Source organism: Lutra lutra, chromosome 1, assembly GCF_902655055.1.
Source record: "Lutra lutra chromosome 1, mLutLut1.2, whole genome shotgun sequence".
In the NCBI taxonomy this organism is placed as follows: Eukaryota; Metazoa; Chordata; class Mammalia; order Carnivora; family Mustelidae; genus Lutra; species Lutra lutra.
This window is the reverse complement of record NC_062278.1, coordinates 80,812,688-80,829,911: the sequence shown is the minus strand read 5'-3', so window position 1 is coordinate 80,829,911 and position 17,224 is coordinate 80,812,688. Positions and strand designations below refer to the sequence as shown.

The 17,224-nt window shown below is 41.3% G+C and overlaps 1 protein-coding gene across 4 annotated transcripts in view; it reads right to left on the bottom strand.

The window, feature by feature from the left end:
- Positions 1–17,224, bottom strand: part of ARHGEF26 (Rho guanine nucleotide exchange factor 26) — a 124,543-nt gene that overhangs the window by 58,363 nt on the left and 48,956 nt on the right. The gene's annotated exons all lie outside the window — the stretch shown is intronic.

Below are 17,224 nucleotides of genomic sequence, written 5' to 3'. Positions count from 1 at the left end.
TAAAACTAATTCTGCATCCTTTCTCTGAAAATAATCATATTATTTTAAATCTAATAATATGCTGACATTTAACTGTATTCAGAAATTATTAAGATCACATTTTAGAATTGCCAGATTTGGGGTATGTTTATATCTATCTATCTGGTGTCCAGTCCAGTGAAAATTAAATTTCAGATAAATGAATTATTTTGTAGTACACGTATGTGTAAAATAGTAAATGGGACGTCTTGAGCAAGCACTCTGTATTTTATCTAGCAGCCCTGGAGGGCAGCCAATTTTAACAGCACATCAAAATCAGATATTTGAAATAAGTTTCCACCCAGAGCATTGCTGCTCAAAATTGCAGTCCACAGACCAGGCATCTAAGAGCTTACTAGAAATGCAGAATCTCACCACCCATGTCCATCCCCCCAGTCCGAACCTGCATTTTATCAAGATCTTCAGGTAATTCAAATACACAGTAAAAATTGAGATGAAACTGCCTAGATCACATTTACTGTCCATGTTTGGAGGAATATGAAAATCTGTTAGAAAGCACTTTCACCGTGTGGCCAAAGCACCTTCCAAAAAAAGTATAATGAAGGTGAAACTAACAGTGTTTTCTAATTTTGACCTCTGGAATAGTCATACAAGAGAAATTTAGTTTTCTTATTTTATTTTATTTTATTTATCTGAGAGCAAGAGAAAGAGAGCACATGGGGAGGAAGAGGGGCAGGGGGAGAAGCACACTCCCCACTGAGCAGGGAGCCCATGCAGGGTTCAATCCCAGCACCCCACCCCCATCATGCCCTAAATTGAAGGCAGAGGCTTAACTGAGGAAGCCACCCAGGCGCCCCATGAGGAATTGAGTTTTCAATAACCTTTTTAGCATTCATCACATCATCACTCCTGACTAGTTTGCTGGGTGGATTCCAAATACAAACCTCAAGGCTGACAGTGAATGAGACAACCGAAATTTACACAAGATGAGTAACAGTAAATATGAGCTAACATCTTCTCACATCTACATCTCGGTTATTTTCAAAAAATATCCTGGCACTCAGCAATAAAACAGTCTAGATTTGAAGAGGTTTCGATTTCACATATTTACATGTACATTAAACACACTGCAGTATAAACTATTAGTTTGTCATCATTACCAATTTTATTTTTTAGCATTTCCGTAGGATCTTAAAAGATGAAGAAATACACCTTAACTCCTAGAAGAGTAAAATTATTTATGTTTGGACAAAGTATAGAAAATTTTTTTTTTCCTTTAAGGAGGATTTAGGGAAAATAGTACGTAGGACTCCCATCCATAGGTTGTAATCAGCCTAATTATCCAAGCCCTTTGTTGAAAACAGCAAAAGAAAAAACTTAAAGCACACTTGGCTGGGTTATTTGGCTTTCCTTCCAAAGGTATCAGGGTTAATATGCACAATTCCTAAATAGTCGGTCAGAAATACCAAATTATGTTCCAAAACAGCTTCATATCACTTTGTCAAGGCTGAGTATATTAACATTCACGTAAAATATCAAATGCTCTCCTAAAGTTTCAGCAATTGCAAAAACAACCTACTCCAAACCTCTGTTTGTTAAAGGATATTTAAAAGCCATTTCTTAAAAGATATTTTCTGTAAAGACGGGTTCCTGACTTCCAAGAAATCCGTGTTATATTGTGAAGGTAAGGCCGATAAACATAGAAGATATAGTGAGGGGGTTTGGGGGGTAGGGAAGGAAAAAATGAAACAAGATGGGATCTGGAGGGAGACAAACCATAAGAGACTCTTAATCTCACAAAACAAACTGAGGGTTGCTGGGGGGAGGGGGGTTGGGAGAGGGTGGTGGGGTTATAGACACTGGGGAGGGTATGTGCTATGGTGAGTGCTGTGAAATGTGTAAGACTGATGATTCACAGACCTGTACCCCTGGGGCACATAATACATTATATGTTAATAAAAATAATTTAGAAAAAAAAAAAAAAAGAAAGACAACATGTTTGCATACAACCACATGTTGGAACATATGTGCCTAAGGGTGGTGATGTCAGTATCTTTTTTTAAATTACATGAACTATGTATGTTTTTAATTGGGGTAAAATATATGTAACATTAAATTTGCCATTTTAACCATTTTTAATTCAACAGCATTAATTATATTCATAATGTTGTACAACTTTCACCACTATTCCCAAAATATTTTCATCACCTCCAACAGAAATGCTATACCCTTTACCTAATAATGCTCCATTTCCGTTCTCCTCAGCCACTAATCACTTCTTTGGGGGGGGGGGGGGCTGAGGGGGAAGGGGGTTGAGAATCCCAAGCAGGTTCCACACACAGTATGGAGCCCAACATGGGGCTCAATCTCAGAACCCTGAGATCATGGCCTGAGCTGAAATCAATTGTCAGATACTTAACCGACTAAGCCACCCAGGTGCCTTCTGACTACTTCTAATCTACTTTCTATCTCTATGAATTTGCCTACTCAAGATATCTTATATACGTGGAATCATAAGATATTTGTGCCTTTTGTCTGGCTTATTACACTTAGTGGGTAATGTTTTCTAGGTTAATAAATGCTGACATATATAACAGAACTTTATTCCCTTTATGGCTGAATAATATTCTATTGTGTATGTATATCATATTAAACTTATCCATTCATCAGCTGATGGACACTTAGGCTGTTTCTACCCTTTGGCCATTGTGAATAAATGATTCTGTTACGAACATTTGCACACAAGCATCCGTCTGAGTCCTTGTTTCCAAGTCTTTGGGGCCATATACCTGGAGGTGGAACTTTAACCTCACTGACTCTGCCAAAAATAGTATATATCCAGAAGTGATAGTATGATACCAAGAATCAGTACAGAAGAAGCTGAGCTATAAGCCAAGAAGAGATTATTGCATTAAGTGAAAGTTGAATAGAAAATGATCCTTTCAGGGTGCCTAGGTGGCTCAGTGGGTTAAAGCCTCTGCCTTCGGCTCAGGTCATGATCCCAGGGTCCTGGGATCGAGCCCCACATCGGGCTCTCTGCTTGGAGGGGAGCCTGCTTCCCCCCGCCCTCTCTCTACCTGCCTCTCTTCCTACTTGTGATCTCTGTCAAATAAATAAATAAAATCTTTAAAAAAAAAAAAAAAAAGAAAAGAAAATGATCCTTTCCTTCCCAGCACGCATAGATGAGTAGCCCATGGGAAGCACGGCACCCGTTAATTACAATACAAGACCTGTAACAGAGGCATCCAGTGAAAAGTCCAGAGGGCTGGTGACTGAGAGCGAGGAAAAGTGTGAGGATGGCTTTAGGGGGAACAAAGGGGCAGGGGAAACGAATCGGGAAACTGGCATTCAGTGAGGCTGAGGTGTTGACCACAGGAGTACCAAAGGCAGAGAATAAGGATTGAAAAGTAGATCAGGGCCAGACTGCAAAGGCTTGACTGTATGCTGAGGAGCTTGTCTTCATCTGTGGACAATAGGAACCACTAGAGGTGATGAAGACAATCAATCATCTGATCAGAGAATTCTGGGGGCAGAGAAGGGATGGAGTCCAAGTGGGGAGAAGACAGACCACAAGTAGGCCAAGAAACGGCTAATGTGCACATCAAGCCTGGCAGTGGGGGGGTGGGGGGGAAGACACAGAGTAGGGTAACAATTTGGAGGAAAAGTTCACAAAAACAACAACAACAAAAAAATCATCAGATGGGAAGTCAAGAAGATGCTGGGGTTTCTATTCAAGATTTCCAACTGAGCAGCAAGGTGGGCCATTGATCACAAAGACAGGGATTTAGGAGGAGTGAGGGAACGTGAGAAGGAACAGTTTAATTTTGCCTTGGACACATCAAAAGGACAGCTAGAAAATACATGTCTGTGAGAATTCAGAGCCACAGGAGTTCTATCTAGGTAGTACGTGGTCAGGATTAGTTCACTTTTAGCTGGTTTTCATATAAATGCAAAATATTTGTTCATTATTTTAACTCCACGTGTCTTTCAGGAAAATGTTCAAAGAAAACTGAAAAAATAAGAAACCATTCATAAGGTCATTACCATGTAAATCTAAGAAATGAATGTCTCAGAGGCAAATATCCCTTACTGTTTCTTGTCTTTAACTAACTATTATAGTCTGAAGGAATGCAACTACATAACCAAAAACAACAGTAAGTTGGCTTTTCCCAATGAAAAGGAAAATTCATTTATCACAGTAAAAGCCTTGCCAAAGTACAAGATTAAAAACAAAGCACTAATGAAATATATGTTTATGCTACTTACTTCAGTATAATATAAACCAAGCCACCCATCTTTTATTTTGACATTAGCACAATTAAGACATAATTTAAAGCTTCCTATGTGAAATTATCTATTGGTTATTTTGGCAAATTTGCATATTTTACTAAGTGAGCTGAGCTACAAAAAGACCAAAAAAGTTATTACTGAAGAACGAGATATTATTTCAATAACCAAAGATGCTGGAGATCCAAATCAAACCTGAAGCCAAAGTGACAGCATTCTGGTTCCCTCAATGAAATTTAAATGAGTTCGTGAAGTAATTTGGCTTACTTGAAGGACAACATTTTAATGGAAATATATTTCAGTGCTGTGAATGTTTGTTTTCTTTTGGTTTTTTTTTTTTTTTTTCTGGGACAATACCTTCATTATTTCATTTCTGTAGCATTACCAAGATGATCATGTTTTATAAACAATGTTATACAATATTTCGCTCTTTTTTTCTCCCCAAAATTCTATTCTCATCATTAAAGTCTAGATTTTGAGAAACCTCTAAGGTACCAGAAGAGGCTTCCTGGAAACAGTGCTTCCTAATCAGAAACCCAAGTTAGCCCTTTTTGACTGTTGACTCAAGGGCAAGCACTATCATGCCCATGTTTCAGATGATTGCGAGCTGCCCATGTAGCTCCCCAGTTGTGCAGAGAATGGTCAGACCCCCAAGGACACCATGGTTGCCTCTCAGGAGTTGGAACTTCTAGAGGACTTAAAGCAAGTCTATGGTAGAAAAGCTTAATCATAGCCTGTATTCTTTTTCCTCTAAGACTTCCTAGACTTTCTTCTAAAACTTCTTTGCATATTCTCAAGGCTTTTTGTGGCTGCTTTAGCAAGTGATGGTCTTAAATGCAGAACTGCATTGTGGGGTAAAAACAAAGTCACCAATGAGGCAGCTGTTTCTGATATAATCGGCACATGTCCTTTTGTTAGTTTCCCCTTCTGTAATGGGTAGAAAAGACACAAATTTGAGCTATACATGTACCCAATACCTTACTAACAGCCATCATTAAGAATTAAGAATTAAGTTCATTGGCACTGTGACTGGCATGTCAAACAGGAGTATTCCTGATAGCTCTTGAGGACTGTAGGGTAAATCTACCAATCTATAGAGGAATTAAACAGACAACAAATGTGATTCAATCAGTCAACCAGCGAAATCTCCTCCCATGTGTCTAGCTTAAGGTGACAGGCTGCGGTAGACATCAAGGAGCAAACAATCGATACGTACAATCACCAAGCCCAGTGCAATATGCTTCCCATATACTGCCTCATTTTAAATTTAATCTTCAAGCCTACTTCCTGAGATGACTATTAGACCCATTTTAGAGATGAAAAAACCAAAGCTAAGAGAGCTTAAGTCAAAACTCAAAACATCTGAGCCTCCATCTGAACCAGAGTCATGGCTTTCCTGAGTCCAGCGCCTGTGCTCAAACCACCCCTACTGCTTCTGCGCACAGATGCCCACTGAACTTGCCCATGAGCACTGCCCATCCTTCGGTCTAGACAGCCAGCAAAAAGACTTACAGCTGGAGCTGAGAAAGCACCGTAGTATTTTCCAAGAAGACCAGCTGTCAAATCATCTCAGCACATAAATCGTACACATCAGCATAGTCAGAACTCCCCCCACCCCTGTGGATTTATGCTGTGGCCAGATCCACAGGACAGCGGAAGAGCTGTGGGCGCCCCCAGGGGAGACCACCAGGAAAGCCAAGGCTAGTGATGTGTTCTGGTCCTGCCTGGTACACTAGAAGCAAACACTGGTTTACAGGTGCCCTGCAAAACTCAGAGTCATTCATTTCTTGCTCCGCTGTGCCCAGCTGCCCTCCACTTTCCCTACCAAACCCTGGCTCAATCTTTCAAGTCTCGGATTAAATTCCATCTCCTTCAAGAAGCTTTCCCTGGCCCTCTGGGCTGGGTCATTCCACGTCTTTATAAATCCCTACTTCTCCTTTGGTATCCCTACTATCATCGTAACTAATTATATTATGATTGTGTTTATATTTGTCTCTCTTAGCAAGGTCTAGAGGACAGGGACCATGTGTTCTTTGTTCAAGTACTGACCCTAACCATTGTATGACCAAAAACTGGCCATAGTACCTGAAACATATTAATCAAATATGTGATGTGATAAATCAAATTTGTGTTTGAAATAGAAAATTAAAGATGAAACATGTTCAAGTAATTTTGTTTTACGGGTCTTTTACCAAACATGTAACACCCACAAACTGGTCAGTCTCTACTTTGCTTTAATCACTGATAAATCAAGTGAACGAGTATTTTTTTTTTTTAACCAATGATTGGATTCCTAGAACGATGCCAGGTACAGTGAGGGTCACCAGCTGATGAAGACACAAAAGCCTTTTACAGTCCTGTCAAGTAGGGTCACCAAAATGAGACCGCGTCCAGTCCAAGTCTGTTCAGTGCCAGCCACACTCTAAAAAACCTGCTGGACCACCCCCCCCCCCCAATTTAGGGAGGATTCTAGTTGGTCTAAGAAGCACTCTGCACTCTAGCTGGAGAAGCCCAGAAAGTAGGGATCTGGTTATAATCACCGTTGTCCTGTGCCCTTCCTGGAATGGCATCCTTTCAAGGTACTTTTCCTTCATTAATATCCATCTGCCGAAAGCAAACTCAAATCATTCTTGGACTCCAACCTCACTTGAATAAGCTGTCAATCGAAACAGCTGCAGTCTCCCACCAGAGAGGGTCATATTCACTTGGGCTGGAGACATGTAACATACCAGGCAGGTTTCACATGTCTAAGTTGATGTTATATAATAAAATATCTCCACTAAACAAAGAAATATTCCAGATAAGTAGCAGGAAACTATTTGTTGCTGGAAACACTTTCCTAACAGAGCACCAACAGAACATTCTGTACTCTACCAAAAATGAATTTATATTCTGCTGTAGATAAGTGAGACCTGGGGCTTGTTTGGGGCTTTGCATTGGTGGTTGTGTGGACACTAAAAGATCGGCATTGATTTCTTTTACGACTGCACTGGACTGGGGATAGCAGTGCAGGTCAAGAGTACGACCACAGACGCACGGCAGGCATCACCGACCAACTGTGACCCTCTCCCCAGAGGCAGAGTCTGCACTCCAAGTAGACATTTGGGATCAGTCAAAATCGATGAATAAGATGAAGTTCACCTATGAATGCTTCCCCAGACAGGCAATGATGGAAACGTGTTAATTTGGCAAAAACGGAGGCTGTTGTTTCTCAGTCAGACTGCCCTACATCCTGATCTGGTCAAGGTCTCAGGCTGTTTCTTCCTCAGCAGACGATGTATCTTGCCCTGTTCTACTTAGCTTTTCCTTCTGAAATTTTCTCTCTGAATGGGTAAAGGATAAGGGTTGAAATTAAGAGTGGTTGGGAATGTGAGATGAAAAAAATCCTAAACAAAAATGTTCTGGGAGCCCTAACTCCCATTCTGATACCTCCTGCTGGATCCTTAAAATCTCCAGGATGGTTTTTGTCAAGAGATGCTTATCATCCTATGAAAACATCTAAGATCGGCCTAGGCATAGGACAGAAGAGACTGGGGTGAAAGAAACTAAGGGTTTTCTTACCCTAGATACCACACAACACAGAGCTTGCTTGGGTTTAAATCCTGCTCCCCTGGGTAACTTCAGCTCAAGGTACCTAGCAAATCCCAAAAAAAGGAGGGTGGAGCTGGGGACCAGGAAAGAGAAAGGCAAAGAGAGACTAGGGAGCTAAGTGCCCCCAATGCCCCTCTATGTCCCCTAAGGCTCCCCCTTTAATTAGTTCTTCCTCTCACTGGTAATGTACATACTCAAAGGAAAAGAAACAGGACCACACCAAGATAGGAAAACAGTATTTTAAAAGTTCCTGCATTTTTAATGTCATTAGACTATTTTCACTTAAAAATGAGAATTTAAAGTAGTTACCATCTGAATCTGCTTCACAAAAATATATTGGAGGAAAAGGGGCTTGTTCCCATGGTGACTGACTGCATGCTAGATCCTCTTGTTTCGGTGCTACTCACGTGCATCCATCCCTATTGTAATTCTCCCAGAATGAGGGTCACATGCTAATGAAGGACAGAAAGCATCAGCCAGTGCCCTTATCCAAAGATCCTTAGAAGAGAGGAATGCTGCTGTATGAATGGGCCTGTGATGCCCTGACTTATTATGGACCGCTTTACAGTTTTTAATTTTTGTTTTATTTGAACACAACTGTTAATTTCCACACAATGGAAAATCACCCCCCAATTTTATATATGGCCATGCGGACGGAGATCAAGTATGCCTGGTTCACCACTGAATCTGCAGGAACCTAGCAAAGAATAAGCACTCAATAAATGTGCCAAATGAATCAATACTAGATGCCTGCCCTTCCCTCTTCCCCCTTTGTTAAAGTGCCACCTTCCAAGGAGAGCAACAGCCTGTGACAATATGAAGCAAGTACCCACCAGGTGTGCTTTAATAACTACATTAAACTACCTGGGTGCTCGTGGCATGGGTGGGTTGGGGCGAGGTGGCTCCGAACAGCTTTGCAGGTCGGCAAATATCGCATGGCGCATGCGTGTTTACGCTCTTTACACAGCATCTGAGATCCTGGGCTTGTAACTTCAGGGGTAATTCCTCTAATCCAAGGCCTGGCAAAAATCCTTTGAAAACTCAAAACCTAGTTAAGATTTATGACTTCTGAGGAACTGTTTCCTTTTATTAGATGACAGTTACATAACCAATTCTGTGACCCTTTTACCGTGGCCACCTGGAAGAATATTACTGTGTTTAACCCTCGCTCCTAGTAACGCCAGCAGGAGAGGTACCTGAGCACATGGGTCACTACCCGGTCTTCTATTTCCCACTTAAACGGCCACACTCATTTCCCACTCAAACATGTCATTTACTGTAAGTTGCCTTGGGCCTTTTGTGGATGCAGTTAGGAATATAAATTATCAATTATAAACAAACCGGGAAAACGTGGATTTCTGGTGGCTGCTGGGAAATAGCACCGAGAATAAATTTATAGAATACTGGAACAAAGTCAAGTAAAACAAAACAGTCTTCGTGCTGAAGCCTCCTTTCCTATTGTGGGTTGGTCATTCTGGAATAAAACCAGCATACAAAAGAACACATTTCTCTTCAGGCACTATTTCCAGATCCTTTTAGGTGGTGCCCACAGTATTTCAATCAGAATTCAATCCGCAAAGAACATTTAAAGTAAACCCCACATCTCTGCATCTCTGTTTTTCTTTATTAACCATGCCCCCAAAAGTTGTCCTCCTCAAGTAAGAGATACTTCCTATGGCTCCCATCAATTTCATCAAAAAGAAAAACAATTAAGGCACAATTTAGAAAAAGAAATATGCTGCTTGTCTATGCAAGGGAAATAGAATTTCATATCCTTTCTGACATTTTTCAAACCTGTTCCAGTTTATGCAGCAGCTGGCTCCAGTCCCCACCCCCACCCCCTTCCCACAGCCCTCTCCAACTTTCATCAAGGACTTTTAAAATGCTTTCCTTTTAGATGGTATTAGCACTGGTTAGCAAAATATCCAAAGAACAGGATCTATGGGATAAACAAATTGTCATCCTGGCTGTAAGTGGATTTTAGATCATGATAAATCTGTTTCTTCATTTACTAAAACAAAACAACAACTGAATGGAGAAGATCGGGTCAATCTTCAGTCCTGCCACACACAGTAATCAGCCCCAGAAAGACCACCAGCAACACAGCAAAGAGGGAAACATTCCGGGGTGGGGGAAAGGGGGGAGGGTAAAGGGAGGGGGCAAACGGAGGGGAGCCTGAAGGAACAAAAAGATGGATGGTGAGATCATTAGCCTCCAAATCACCATCTCAATACCAAAGACCTGGGTTCCTGCTTTTTCCCAGTATTGGGGAACTATGATCTCTTATCTCACAAGTAAACTCTATTAGACAGTAATAGCTGTAAGTGAGTACACTTCCAGATAAAGTCAATTTCACACATATTGTAACAAGGCTAAGTGTGTACCATCACAATGCACCTCTGGAACACGTGTGCAGGCTCAGGAGCCAAATGGCCGAGGTTCAAATGCCGATTCTCTCTTTTATTAGTGGTGTAACCTTAGGCAACTTGCCCAACATCAGCAAGTCCTATTTCCTCATTTGTAAAATGGGAATAATAATGGTATGACCTCATGCGGGTTCTCATGATGACTGAATGAATTAAAACATGTTAAGTGGTTACAACATGGTCTGGCACATGGTACACGTTCATTAACATTAATTATCATTTAAAGTGCAACAAATGCCTTTCCCTCCAATAGGAATGCCTAGAACTCACAGATCTTTTAAATAATGCCAGTAAGCGGTCTTGCTTTTCCAGTCCACTCTGTTCAAGGACAGTAAGCACAGCTCCTATATTTCCATCAATTAAGTCTGGGTGGGTGGGCAGGAATAATCTAATCCTGCCATCCACCAAAAAGGCTCAAAATCACAGATATGCACGTTCTCAATAACTTAAAAAAAATTAATAGGTACTTAGCAATGACAAAATTAGAGGAGGATCTAATCGGTCCTTTTGAGGTCCTACTACGCTTTGGTACCTCTTCCGTGAGTTATAAAGGGGAAAGCAACGAACGAGGGCAAACTAACCACTTTCTACTAAGAAACTTACTTTACACTATCAGAAATCATGTCAGAATTAAGAGGCTTTAAGCTAGGCAAGGCACAGGCATATTTGACAAAAACACAAAAGGCACTGTGTTTCTGTGTAGGGCGCCCTGTGGCAGGCTGAATCATGGTCCCCGAAGATGTCCATGTCCCTTTACATGCTAAAATGACTTTGCAGATGTGATTAAGGCTCTTGAAATGGGAAGTCATCCTGGCTTATCCAGGCCCAGTGCAATGATAAGGGTCCCTCTAAGCAGAAGATAGGAAGATTAGGATCAGAAAGAAGAGGTAAGGATGGAAGCAGAAGTCTGAGAGAAAAGAAAACATGATGCAGTTGGCTTTAGAGATGGAAGAGAGGGTCTAATCTCTGTTCCTTCTCCAATATCTAATATCCAGTATCTGTTCAAAGGCCCCTCTATTACTCATGGGCCTGACTTCAGAGCTTCATCACTTCCAGAAAATAGAAGGTGCGAGACCCAGCTCCCTCTCCTACTCATTCATTAACTATTCACTGAACACCTATTATGTGCCAGGCTCTACTTTAGACCCACAGAACACACAGCCCAGGGTAATTCCAACAAAAATCCCCTAGCTCCTAGGGAGGTGAGCTCTCCCTGCTCTACTCCTTCAGGGCCTACTGGAGAACTGTACAAGCAAGTACTAACAACACTGATAAAAAACAGAACAAAACACTTTCTCTTTTAAGTCCCCCCAAAGACACTTCAAAAAAGGTAAGAGCCTTGTATTAGGTAACTGCCAGAAAAGAGGAGGGAGATGGGCAAGTGAGGGAATGAATGGTATGAGCAAAGATGGGAACTCGCAGTCCGTGCCTAGGGACTATGGTGGTGGACGCCAGGGTTTGTGAATGGTAGACTTTTAAAGGAGTCCATGATGCTAAGGAGTTTAGGAACCACTGGCTTTGTATAATGAAAACAGCTGACACAGAAAGATTACACATTACATTAGGTGAGAGAAGCTGTCACAAAAGACCACATATTATATGATTCTTTTAACAGGGAGTGTCCAGAAGAGTCAGATCCATAGAAACAAAGTGATCAACGCTTGTCTAGAGATGCGGAAGTCTAGGGTAAAATGAGAGGTGGGAGCTAGCGAATACAGCCTTTCTTTCTGAGGTGATGAAAGTGTTGCAGGATGGATTGTGGTGATCTTTGTTCAACCTGTGAATGTACTAAAAACCGCCAAATTACACAACTCAAACAGATCATTTGTACAGTATGTGAATTGTTCTCTCAATAAAGCTCTTTAATCAAAGGGGCAACAGCTGAGAAATGGACAGAAGGGGTAAAAGGTGATGTCCATTAATTTCATTTATGTCTAAAGCACTGTCTTTTCCTACTTTCCCAGAGAGTGATTTTGTATGTGTTTGGTCTCTTTTTAAGTGACTCTTCTGAAAATTCAGGGATTTAAACAACATAAGTGAGCTGTCCTGGTTGAGGCAGGTCTGGACACCCAGAGTCCAGTTGTTTGGTTTCCCTGACACCCAAACTGGCCAAGCCTAACGTGCCTTTAAGGAATTCCAGACCTCATGGAACACAAATCTGAAACCACTCCACAGATCCAAAGGGCTGAGAGATGTGGGAATGTTAAGCATCTCTGTAGGGTCACTGAGAAGGGAACCTAGCCAAAATCTCCCCAGGCACACCAGGCAGTTGGACACAGTATATCCACAGTATGTCCACACCAAAGCAGTCGTGCCCCACTTGCACAGGACTTTGACCCAAGTAACAACTGTTAGCCTTCTGCTCCCTCACCAGACAAGACTGCCCAGTGAGAGGGGATAATGGTTTCATTTATAAAAAACAAAGAAAAGTTTGCTTTTACACCCTCCCATAAGACTTTCAGAGAGGTCCAGTGATGGCGTTTCGTCCAGAGAGTCCAAATGTTCCAAAAATTTTACCTAGCATTTGATCACAACCAAGATGCTTACTCTCTTTAATAATGCTAAATTGAGGATTACAAGGCACATTGTCTATTCCTTTAGAGAAATGTCTATAGTATGTGCACGTCTTAAATCTACATATGCTGCTGCCAGGCAGTAATTTATAAACTGTGCGCAGTCACATTTCACCAGTGTTTGTGTTCTCTTTTATGGATGCACCCCCTCCTCTTATTTCCCTACCACAACGCTGGCCCCAAAACAAACTTCTGCAATGGTATTTTCCTCTTCATGATACCTCCATACCTCCCCTCCCCTCTTTTTTCCCCTGCTTCAATCCACTTTTAAGAACCTACCAAAATTCCTTCTAAAAACTCTGGTCCCATCATCTCCTTCTAAACCACTGATGGGACCCAGCTGTCCAAACCAGATTTCTAACTGTTGGCTTCTAACCACACAACTCCCTCTAAGAACGGCCCATGGATGCATACCTCTTCTTGGTTCCTTCCCAAACAGCTCTCTGAGCCACTCTACAAAGCCAGCCTACATGCCTGCACCCACCTACATACTATGGAAGGACAAGGTCCTGCAAAATCTTCTTGCATTGCTTGCACAATGCATTGCTTGCACAATGCTTGCACAAGATCACCACAACTAGGTCATTCGCCAGCATACCCAATGGCTGGACCGGAGCAAGCTAACCTCTTACAGTTTGTAGGGAGTCTGTCATCCTCTAGCCTTCTTTCTTTTTTATTGACATCTTAATAGCTGTAGTGGAAACTCGTGCATAAAACTTAATCTGGACTTCAGCCAATATACGCATATACTTGCATTTGGTCCCTCGTCCATCAAAGAGGAGCACCCAACCGTACTCTCCATCCTTCCTTCCTGCCATAGAAGCAGAGACGGCTCTCAGCTAGTTGTAGAAATTTGAGAAAAAAACTAAAGAAACTGCCTCTTTGTAGTCTACTCAAGGGAAAGCTGCACTGTGATCCCTTTGTAGGGTGATAATCTCTACTCCAAAGGAATACAAGTGGCTACCCCCATGGGAGGGATGGGGTGTGCTACTGGAGAACTGGAGAGCAGGACATCAGGACCCAGGTCCTGCTGCAGCAAGCGACCCACCACACAAGTTGTCAGCAGCTTCTCTAGTTTCTGTAATGCATCAGAAAATGAAGATGCCTTGGCACCTGTGCTAACGAAGCCAACGTCAATTTCAACTACAGAATTATCATCTGCTATCACACCTGAGAGCTTAACTAGACCTTCTAGTTAAGTTCTTCACGGTGCTTCACAGTTTCCAAGTGGTCTTAATCTTTCCATTAAGCTGTTGTACCTTTTCTAGGGGCCTTCCTTAGAACTCATCATAGCTATGCAAAATAATTATCCACTGGTTTCTTTCTAAAACAAAACTAAACAAAACATATGGTAGAAAAAAATTATTTTTGGCAAACTAAAAAACCATCTTTTGGCTATAGAACATTGTTCCATGAGAAGTGGTCTCTGAAACAAAAAAATCATATGGAGGTTTTATTATTATTATCAATCGGCAATATGTTAAATAACCAATGCCGAATTTACTGTTATCTCTAGAAATTTTATTTTTTTAAAGATTATTTATTTATTTGACAGAGAGAGAGAGAGAGAGATCACAAGTAGGCAAGAGAGGCAGGCAGAGGGGAAGGGGGAAGCAGGCTTCCTGCTGACAGAGAGCCCGATGCCAGGCTCGATCCCAGGACCCTGAGATCATGACCTGAGCCCAAGGCAGAGGTTTAACCATTCAGCCACCCAGGCACCCCTATCCCTAGGAACTTTAAATGAACTCAAGACTTTTGAAAAACATAATTTCATGAAGGCTTTTCTTTTATAAATGTTCAGGTCTCTGTATATTAATTCCTTAAGTATTTCTGTTCTTGTTTAAGGTCAGCTTGAAGATAAAAGAAAAAGAGGGAATTATTTTATTGCCTGGGAAAGTTAATAGACATATGAATGAATGCTTGTCCTCCCTCTCCAACAGGCAACATAACCTTAGGATCCAGTTTCCCTACCCCAAGCTCTATGTGCTGAGCCAAGTCAGACTCAAATGGTTTAAGTGTAGCTGCAGGTGCAAGGACAGGGGTCAAAAAATCTAACCATCACCTTTTCTAGTGACCTTTAAAACAAGGTGAAAGGGATGTCATCACAGTTTCTTAGATTTTCAGAACCGGAACTTTACCCTCTCCTCTTTGATAATGGTAGTAAAATTCAATTCTTGAAAAAGTAGAGGCTGAGAGCACTTTAGGTAGGAGACCCTTCACCAGTAGGTCATGACTTGCATGCCATGGGTATCTACACTACATCTTGGACCTCCAGTGATTCAACACAACAGGTCCCATTACCTTTTCTCCCTCGGCTTATACAAGGTCCACAAGAGTCAACTATGTGTGTGTGTGTCTGTATACACATTTCCCTATTCTTTAAAAAGAAAGGCAATGGACACTGTGTTTACTTCTAAGTTAATACCATAAAAAAGGCAAGTCTACCCGATCGTTCTATTATCAAAAATTTGACAAAGTTGTATTATTTCAAGTGCCCATCGAATTGTAACAGTCTGAAAAATAACAATAAGCATGGCTATTGAAAATTATACAAGTGTATTTCCTTAATGCCTCAAATTATATACTACTAGACCGAAACGAACTTGAAATTCTTTATGCTTAATCTCCCTAAGTCCTGGTGACAGCATGTACCCTAATACACTGAAACATATTTCCCTTTCCTCTGTCCTCCAATGCTGCTAAATTTATGAAGAAGGTCTCTGGGGAACTCCAAGAGTGTGACTTTGTGCATGGGCACAAGGCCAAGTGATTTTATCAGGCTAATTTAAATCAACAAAATGTGCATCAGAGCTCTCAGACGGGTGGCCGATGGGTTGAAACTGTCCTACACATGTGTATTTAAAAAAAAACAGAATTAGCTCCCAATATTTAAAAATCAAGAGACTGTACCTACACATCCAGATTTCGCACTCTCCTCGAAATAGCAGATCACAACACTGAGCTCAAATTCCCACAGTAGTCCCAGTGTCTGTCAACAGTGACTCCATCACCACCGAGAACCATCTCATACCTACCCTGCTGTATTCAGCCATGCCATCTGGCTGCCAAGGCAGGGAGTTGAATTTTCCCCCTGTTGAGAGGGCTCCAGCGTCAGATTTTGGTCTGATTTCTGGCTTATCACTTAGTACCTGAGTACTTACCACTCTGGCAATTTACTTAACCTCTCTATCACCTGCTAAAAAGGATATAATACTATCTGCCACACAGAGTGTCCCAAGGATCACTTAACACAAAATAGAGAAAGGACTCAGCGCAGCAGCACCTGGCACATGGGACGGAATAACCGGTGGTTAGTGTTATCATCACCCAATGACAAAGCATCCAGAGGATACTTGAGAAGATGCTAATTTCCATCCAGGTCAAAAAGGTTTCTGAAATTACCATTCCTAGAGCCTCAAATTTATGGGTGATTAGAAGCTGAGTTTTTAGGGACTTATTGTCAGGAAACTGCAAGGGCCACATATGTAGAAAAATATAAAAACCTCTGCAAACTCTGGTTTTCTTTCAGTTCCTAAGAAAAGCAATATACTGTTCATCAGAAATAGTTCTATAGGGGACACCTGGGAGGCTCAGTCAGTTAAACATCTGCCTTCAGCTCAGGTCATGATCCCAGCATTCTCAGATCAAGAGGCATCCTATGACAGAGCCCATGTGAGGCTCCCTTTTGAGCTCCCTGATTCGCCCTCTGCCCCTCCCCCACTCATTGTCTCCCACCCTCTCTCTCTCTCTCTCTCTCTCTCTCAAATAAAATCTTAAACATTTTATACATCTATGGATTGTTCCCTATAGCTGAAAAGTTTCTCCTAGTAACATAAAAGAAAGAAATCAAGCTTTTATCAACCCTTAAAATATTATTTAAACTGTAAGGAAGAATTAATTCCTGCAATTAGCATCAAATTTTAACAAATATATGGTTATTAAATGTTTGTCCCGCATTATCAAGGCTTTGGAGTTTGCAAATTGCAGTAACAGAAAAAAAAACAGTTCCGTAAGAACTCTAATTAATCGGGGACTTTTACACTTCAATTACAGAAGGAAGAAAGGAAGAAAAATTATACTCAGCCATCTCTTCATAACCTTAATGCAATCTTGTTGAGCAAGAATCAGTAGAAAAGTCTTGTCAACTTATATTCATAATGTGAACCAGAAGAAAGCAGATGAGAAGCTAAATCCAATTATTTATAGCATGCTGGCAAAAGTCCAAGGCAGGACCATAATGAATTTTTAGAGGGGCTGGGCAAGGAGGGAAAAGGAATCCACGGAAACTTCAGTAATAAATTCTCTTGCGCTGGCATATTTAGGTATTAATACCACCTGGCTGAACACATGACATTCTGAGGGTAAGTA